Source organism: Schistocerca cancellata, chromosome 10, assembly GCF_023864275.1.
Source record: "Schistocerca cancellata isolate TAMUIC-IGC-003103 chromosome 10, iqSchCanc2.1, whole genome shotgun sequence".
Lineage (NCBI taxonomy): Eukaryota > Metazoa > Arthropoda > Insecta > Orthoptera > Acrididae > Schistocerca > Schistocerca cancellata.
Window position 1 is genome coordinate 51,610,816 of NC_064635.1, and position 9,464 is coordinate 51,620,279.

Consider the following 9,464-nt stretch of genomic DNA (forward strand, 5'->3'; position numbering starts at 1 on the left):
AGATTCGGATATCGTGATATAAATTGATACACGAAGTTCAATCAGCGATGTAACGTTGAACTTTGTAGCAGCTTGTGTGCTGCAAGGAGTAATTGAGAATAAAATGCGTTAATATTCAAGAAAAATAGCAAATTATGATTTAGATATTACATCATTTCAATTTATTTGCACCGTGTGTTGTACATATTTAATTCACCGAAATAAGCAAACAGTTTTTTTGTCCGTCTGTTGGGATTCATCCCTTCGCTGCATAAAGTGGTTCTGGACGATTTACTAAGTTTGGCGTTGAGGGATAGTGATTTCTTATTCCATACATCGTTAGTAAAGTAGCCGATTGTATTCTTATTATTAACTCTTGCGTTAATAGTGTCCTCTGGAATTGCAATGTCTTATTCAGTTGCTTCTCTTACACTTGAAATTGCTCTCAGTTTTTCCATATTTAATTTTCATTGTATTGGAGGGGAAGGGAGGGGAGTGTGTCTTCATGTTTGTCATAAATTTCGTTTTCCGAAAGCATATTTGTAAGCGTGATTTCTCAGTTTTTTGCCCAACAGTTCTGTCTGACTACTGCCTGTTTCCATAGAGTCTGAAGAAATAGCTAGCTCGTCTGCAAACGCTACAAGTTATAATGTAATATTTTATATAAGGAAATAATGAGATTAATTTTTCTGCACTCGGACAAGCACAATAAGCTGGGCTATGCCTGTAAATGGATTCATATTAGTTTTGCATGGACGAAACAGCCTTTCCCTTGCTTCCCAATTAATAATACTACGTCCGATCGCCGTATCCGAGTGCAAAATCTTGACCGTGTCCATCATTTCTTTTGTAATCGGATCTTCGTAATAACTCCAAAGTACACAGGTGGGCTTCTTGAATTCTTCTTTACTACAGTACTACTTGGAATAATAACTCAATTTTTCACTAACGATATACGAATGTATTATTTCTTCGACACACATAAAAAATACAGACTTTTTTTCTTATTCTCTCAACCCGAAATGGCTACCACTGATTACGCTCTAAAATAATGTGCGTCTACCTTCGTTCATAGTCCGCCGCTCGTGGTCTCGCGGTAGCGTTCTCGCTTCCCGAGCACGGGGTCCCGGGTTCGATTCCCGGCGGGGTCAGGGATTTTCACCTGCCTCGAGATGACTGGGTGTTTGTGTTGTCCTCATCATTTCATCATCATCCAGGAAAGTGGCGAAATTGGACTGAGCAAAGGTTGGGAAATTGTACGGGCGCTGATAACCGCGCAGTTGAGCGCCCCACAAACTAATCATCATCATCATCATCACCTTCGTTCATTAGCCGAGATCGAGTCCTTCCTCTTACCGACTAACAAGAAAAACACGTTTTTTAACATTTGAAAATCAAAAATAAATGATGGTAGGCGCAGGCTCTACGCTGGGCTACCACTTCACCTTTTCTCTTTGCCGTTAAAGAAAACGAAGACATAAAAGCAAGAAATGCAAAAGATACATCACAAATGCCCCCCTACAATATACTGTCGGAAATAAGTCTCTTTACTTAGGGAGGCAGTATACAGTATACATTAGGGCTCATAGTTTGGTCACTTAGTGCACGTCAGTGGAGTTTTAATACCCTTATGCTACTATAAGCATATCTACAAAGCTTCATTTCTTTGCCCATTGCAAATTTAAACACAAATACATTCACATATATTTATATTGCGTAATCAAGGCAAACTGTAGGTTGCTCCTTTTGTAACCTAATCAAACTCCCTCACTGATCTGGCTGCATTTACTTTAACTACTTCTCAGTCTGACAACGAGCGCCAGCTTTTTAAGACCTATCCAGTGCTTTGACTCGTATAAAAAATACACACTGCATTACCGCCATAAAACGGGAACACAATATTGTGAATGTAATTATGGGAAAGACCACTGCCTATAAAAAGGTGGCATACGTATAAAACTGACAGGGTATTCACGTTATGTATTTCTGTTCTGCGTTTTTATTTTTATTTATTTATCTAAAATTATCAGTTTAGGGCCTTGACTCCCTCTCTCTTTCACAGGTCCAATATTTCACAAAACAGCATTCTTACGTCACAGTTTTCTAAAAATAACAGTCAATTTTCTATGACAAATTGCAAAGAAACAGCGTTAATTGGAATAAAGATGATTTGAATGTATATAAAGACACTGTGAATAAACAGGGCTGATTAAAAAATAATACAGATAACATTAGCGGATTACTATTACTGCTGCTGCTGCTTCCACATGAAAGGACGTTAGCCTAATGAAGGAAGAGGTCGAAATTCCATTGAACAATGTGCTTTTCTGATATTGGAACACCACGGGTTAGAACACAGTCCTACGGCAACAAGTCGAAGTTTTCAAACACGAGTTAATGATCCAGAAAGCCTCGATACGAAAACCATTCGGCAAATTCCAAAGGACAGGTTGCTTGGTTGATAATCTAGAACGAGAAATGTTTGCCCCAGGCAAAGTGCTGTTACTCCCGGAAATTTCGCCACCGTTTCTGGAATTATTCAGTGAAATCCAAGTAAATTCGTCCAAAGAACTGCGGTGTAGACAGATTTGAAGCGAACCAGCACGAAGGAATTACAAATCCACCAGGCCTCTACCAGATTCTCACAAAGACACAAAGACTAACAATGAGGGATCTGATTTTGGCTGCATTTGGTTCACGGTTGAACCACACTTTCACCAGAGTGGAGTCGTGAATAAACAAAATTAGCAGTTTTGTGGTTCCGAAAATCCTCAGTTGTGTGAAACGAAATCACTGAAATGTCCCAAAGTTACTTTTTGCAGCAGAGGAGTTATTGGCTCGTTTTTAATGCTTGAAACGATCAACAATGAACGTTAACTTACAGTTTTGTAATAATTTGTCGCCACACGTTGGAGGATCGACCAGGGACCGAGTGGTTCATGCAAGATGGAGCCAGCCCACATCACATCGGCCAGGTGTTTCGCTTTCTTGATTAATACTGCGTGAATAGACTTACTGCGGTGGATTATTGCAATTTTACTGGCACAAGGATGGATTAGCCACCACATTCCCCCGATATGACTCTTTGTGACTACTTAACATTGTTTCGAATGAAATACAGGATGACTGGGTGTTGTGTGATGTCCTTAGGTTAGTTAGGTTTAAGTAGTTCTACTTTCTAGGGGACTAATGACCATAGCTGTTAAGTCCCATAGTGCTCAGAGCCGTTTTAACCTTTTGAAATACAGCCCACAGTTGCACTAATTATGTTTATTCTCAATCTTGACCATGGTTTCAACTATAATAATACAGCCTTCTTCAGAAGTCCTAGAAAGTGATCAAAGTATCATCTAGACCAGTAATACAATCTATACATAAACTACTAAAATTACGTATGTGATATTATATTACTTACGTAAGCTTTTAGAAGTGAAAAACGTCTTAGCCCAGCGGCTGCGTCAGGATCAATAAAATAAAATAACTTCAACAGACATAAGCCTGTTTCGATCATAAGTAAAACTACATATGACTCCGTATGTCCTCCGCCACTACATCTGTTATACTAGGCGCACGGTCGTCAAATTGCTACATCCTGCGCGCCATAGGTGGCGCTCCCCACAATGAGCTACAACGCACCGTTTACAAGGAAACTTGTTGATATATACGATAAAATACTAATCACAAGCCTACAAGCGCAACTGAAGGACCATATACTTATTAATACGACTGTCCAACAGGTAAAATGCTGTTGCATACGATCATTTAAGTGGTTAAACATTAACAAATTCATATAACAAAGTTTGCATCACTATTTGAAGCATCATTCAAAAAAGGGGCTATTATATGCAAATAAAACTCCAGCTTACATCATACGCTCTAACAGCTCATACGACTAATTCTACCAGCCGACCTTAGTCGTTGTACATAGGCACACTACTAATGAATGACGATAGTTCTACGAATAGCAGTCTAGTGCATAAGTGCGGTAACATGGCACGAGACAATGAAAGGCACATTAACATAACTGTCTCAACACAAACTACTGTTAACATAATAACAGCTCATGCCTCTTTACGACAATTTCCTACTGCAGCATTGTCCTAAAACAGTAGTTTACCTCAAACAATCATATAATAATATCGTACAATCGAGTCACCACTAGTCAACTTTAGAGGTTTATGTATAGATTGTATTACTGGTCTACAATTTACTTTGATCACTTTTTAGGACTTTATATTATTATAGTTGAAACCATGGTCAAGATCTATAATAAACATAAGTAGTGCAACTGTGGGCTGTTTTTCATTCGAGACAATTTCGTAACGGTTGCTGGTGTTGCTGTCACGATGAAAATAAAAAAAATAACTACTTAACACATTGAAAGACACTGTTTACCGGAACCATCCCACCAACGTGGACAAGCTTGAACTGGTGACTTGTCTGAATCCATTTCCGTTGAGGCACTACAGGAAGTGATGGCAAATTTCGGTGCTCGTTTGCGCCACCTCTGTGCTGCGAGTGGAGGAAGACTGTTTGCAGAGGACGAGTTGAATTTCGCACGCTGATATTGTACAATCTGCGTAGCGTACAGTACCATCTATTAGCAGCTTTTAGAAATATTTCGAAACTTCTGTATAAAATTCTTACGGATTCCACGATAAATTTAGCTTTTCTTGCACTCGTTTATCCATCTTACCTTTTTAGAAGTATATGATTTTGAAATCAGGGTCTCCTACGCTGGCCACCCTGCATTAATAGCTATAACAATAATAATGATAATGATATTAGTAAATACGAAAAATTATTTACAGGTGCAAAAAAGTGATGTTTTTCTGATGCAGTGAGTTACGAGGGATACAAATTGAGGCAGGCTGCATCAGTTAACAGCACTGGGAAATGAAGATCTGTTTGGAAAGAAAGATGTAACGGGGTAAAGAGCGCTCGCAGAGACAAAGACAGACATTACTGTTGCTTTAGTAGACGTGCCGTTAAGTGTCTTTTGAATCTGTAGATGTTCTTCAGTTCTCTGATATAATGCGGAAGATTATTCCCGAGTCGGGTTCCTGCTACTGAGAAGGACTTCGAGAAAGCAGCTGAGTATTGAAGTGAGACAGAAAGGATTTTTGCTCTTATGAGAATGAGTGTTCCGCCATGTTGTTCAGACAAAAAGCCTTAGAGTCGGGCAGATATATGAGGGAAAGTGTATGTTGATAAGACAGTAGAGAGACAGAGTGTATGGAATATCTGCGCTCGTCGGCACGTTGGCAGGAAAGCAGTGCGCGAGGTGATGAAATCTGATCAGAGAGTCTAAGGCTAAAGATATATCTAACGAAATGTTCCTCACCAGTTCCAGGTGAGAGGAGAAAGGAAGAGGTGCACAAAGAGAGGTGAATGAAGGAGACAGAGAGGGGGTAGGAGATGGGCAACAAGAGGGCAAGAAGTAGATGGACAGAGAGAAGGGGGAGGATGGGATGGAAAGGGGGTGGAGGAGATAGGTAGTGAGAGTGAGGAGGTACAGTTGGACAATGAGAGGAGGAAAGGCGAGATGGATTGGACGGGGGATATGGACGAGAATGTGAGAGGAAGAGATCGACAAAGTGAGTGAAGAAGGACATGCACAAAGAAAGGGGGGTGAGGATATGGACAGAGAGAGGAGGGAGGAGGGGATGGACGTAGGTAAGCGGGAGATGGAGGACAAATACCAAATCCCCATCAATATTTAGAATACACTGCTGTGTTTGCTAGAAATACATGGCTGGGTACAGCTAGTAAGTTTTTCTACTTTTGTCTTTCCATCTAAATGGCTACCCTTCAAAATATTGAAGGATTTTTTCAGGTAATATTGTGAAATGCCGTTTCTAGATCAATAAAATGTTATGAAAGTATCCCTCAGTATTTCTAACCGTACCTACAAAGCTTTTAAGTACAATGATGGTCCCTCTTGTCCCTGTTTTTGGTCGAAAACAAAACTAATCTTCAAGTTGTAGCGCTGTTTTAAACTTTATTTGAATTTTCGTTATGGTTCAAATGGCTCTGAGCACTATGGGACTTATCATCTGTGGTCATCAGTCCCCTAGAACTTAGAACTACTTAAACCTAACTAACCTAAGGACATCACACACATCCATGCCCGAGGCAGGATTCGAACCTGCGACCGAAGCGGTCACGCGGTTCCAGTCTGAAGCGCCTAGAACCGCACGGCCACACCGGCCGGCATTTTCGTTATGCTTGCGAGTATTTCTGGCATATGTGGTGTTAGATTTATTCTTCTGTAAGTGGAGCAGGCCATTGTGTCTTTTTTTCCTGTATCAGTGAGTATTATCTTTCTATCACAGCCGACTGCAAGTGGGTGCAAGAGGCAGCATTTGCTTACCCCCCACACCCAAAATTAGAATCTTGAGTACGACTTTTCATTCATTAGAGAATTCTCATACACTATGTGATATGTGATCAAAAGTATCCGGATACCCCCAAAACTTCCTTTTTTAATACATAAGAAACTATCAGCCTCGATTGCGGTAATGAAACCAATCTTTACCTAGGTATCTTTCAACACGATCCAGCACCTGTTCATAATGCGCGGCCTATGGCGGATTGGTTACACGACAATAACATCCCTGTAATGGACTGGTCTGCACAAAGTCCTGAACTGAATCCTTTGGAACATATCAGTGAAAGTAAACAAGTGCAGGTATGTATCTATCATGCACATTAAAATTAAAATTATACGAAAGACCAGAGCATTCTCGTCGCTTACATTCATGGTATTTGTAATTACGTGGCTGTTAAAGCAGTGTTATGTTAGAAACTTTTGATGTTACATAAAAATGGTTCCTCCGGCATCACGCTAGTTGCTCTTTATCAAACTGTGCAGCAGATTTTGTCACATAGCCTATGTGACAGGTTGTGTGTGTTTTTCACATTTCCTTAATCATATGTTATTGATATTATCTTCCTCACGTACGTTAAGGGGGCTTTCGGGAAAATACACGGGTACATGTAAACTAACATAACTTCTATTGTTTTGTACATATTGTCAATATGTTATTGGCTGTAATATGATTTGTTCAATTTTTCTGTCAGATAATCTAATCAAGACGTTACTGAATACTTTTAGAAAACATACTACCACTTAAGGAACATTTTCTCAAAGGTTACGTTACTTATCACTTTCAGAATGTGATAGGTTATTCTTAATACGTAGCCGGCCGGTGTGGCCGTGCGGTTCTAAGCGCGTCAGTTTGGAACCGCGTGACCGCTACGGTCGCAGGTTCGAATCCCGCCTCGGGCATGGATGTGTGTGATGTCCTTAGGTTAGTTAGGTTTAAGTAGTTCTAAGTTCTAGGGGACTGATGACCTCAGTAGTTAAGTCCCATAGTGCTCAGAGCCATTTGAACCATTTAATACGTAAATAAACAAATCCGTGTATCAGTTTTTGTAATATCAGCCTTAGAAGTCTCCATACAAATTTTATATTTTGTACCACGGGAAGTTTTTATCTCTAATGGCTCAGCAGAAATTGTTCCTTAGACCACGAACATTGGGAGTTGCGGTAAATGTAGAAAAATTATTTTATTAGCATTTATGCCTGAAACAAGTACCTTAATGAAACACCCGAGCACTTGCCCGCGAAAGGCAAAGGTCCCGAGTTCGAGTCTCGGTCGGGCACACAGTTTTAATCTGCCAGGAAGTTTCATATCAGCGCACACTCCGCTGCAGAGTGAAAATCTCTTTCTGGAAACATCCCCCAGGCTGTGGCTAAGCCATATCTCTGCAATATCCTTTCTTTCAGGAGTGCTAGTTCTGCAAGGTTCGCAGGAGAGCTTCTGTAAAGTTTGGATGGTAGGAGACGAGGTACTGGCAGAAGTAAAGCTGTGAGTACCGGGCGTGAGTCGTGCTTCGGTAGCTCAGTTGGTAGAGCACTTGCCCGCGAAAGGCAAAGGTCCCGAGTTCGAGTCTCGGTCGGGCACACAGTTTTAATCTGCGAGGAAGTTTCATATCAGCGCATACTCCGCTGCAGAGTGAAAATCTCATTCTGAAGTACCTTAATGTTGACCACAGCCATACATTTGGGCCCGCGCGGAGTGGCCGCGCGGTTAGAGGCGCCATGTGACGGATTGCACGGCCCCTCCCGCCGGAGGTTCGAGTCCTCCCTCGGGCATGGGTGTGTGTGTTGTTCTTAGCATAGGTTAGTTTAAGTAGTATGTAAGTCTAGGGATCGATGAGCTCTGCAGTTTGATCCCTTAAGAACTCACACACACACATTTGAACATACATTTGGTTTTTTGGCCTTCATGTAGCTGTTTCATCAACCCTGATGATTCTGGCGCGCCATTTCGGCAATAGCCTTAACTAATGTTTCAGAAATTTCAATACGCAAATCGTCAGTATTCTTCAATAGGTTTTTAGCGATGCAACCTGCATCAAATCATAGGCTCATAAGATTGCTGGTTCTTCCAGTATTACCACCAATAACCACCAGGCAAGCATCATATGCGGAAATTTTAATAATAGTAGATGAGCAAAATGTTGTCTTTGAGTGTCTTTTCTAAATGAGGCTATCAAGGCTTTCATTCGTGTTTTGTGTTCCACCTCGTGTACCATTTCTTTAGTAAATCGTAATTAATCAGATCTAACGCGCTGATTGCACGCAAGTTGGCACGAAATCCGTCAGGAGGATATCCAATAAGCAGTGCCAAGCCGAGTAAATGCTTGCTTAGGGGTCAGAGGTGGACCAACGCAGTATCGACTTGCTCATTGTAAAGCTTTTTCTCTTGAACAAATGTTCCAATTTTTCTGAAATTGTAATTTCTATGGGTTTCCGTCCAATTCGGACAATTTCTTCGTAGTGCATCTTTTTTATGTTTAATTTTTTTTTAAGTGTATTGTGACACATATTATACCTCTATAGATATAAATTTCTAAAGTAACATTAATTCTATCAGAAGTAAAACTTTGAACATAACTGCTAAGGTTCAGTCACCGTCTCAGAATTATATTAGAACAAATAACTCCTCGGTCACAAATATTTGTGACTGAGGGCTTATTTGTTCTAATATATCTGTCACAAGTGTTCATTTGTTGTTTAAAGCTATGTTTCTATACAAAACATTATGTAAATTCCACACATATTTGCATAAGTTCTGAGCGTCGTGAACGAGTGACTATGTTAATGGCTACTTTGTATAAATGCAAAGTGTAAAAAAAACGTCTTTTTCCAGAGTTAATAATGTATTCATGTTTTCAGTGTCTTTGCTGGCGTCCTTGAACAATGACGAAAACCAAAATATTTTTTTGATTTTCTTAGAAATGCGAAGTGAAGGGTGAAGACGTAATGATATTAAGTGTAATCTGAGTTCCCTTGGCTGCCGCACAGCTTGCAAACTCTCCCTCGCGCCTGCTCGCATTACTGCTGACCAAAGAAAACGGCCTTCTGCCACCTCCAACACTTCTCGGATTTCCCTCAAGGCCGTGGCCGAGAATGC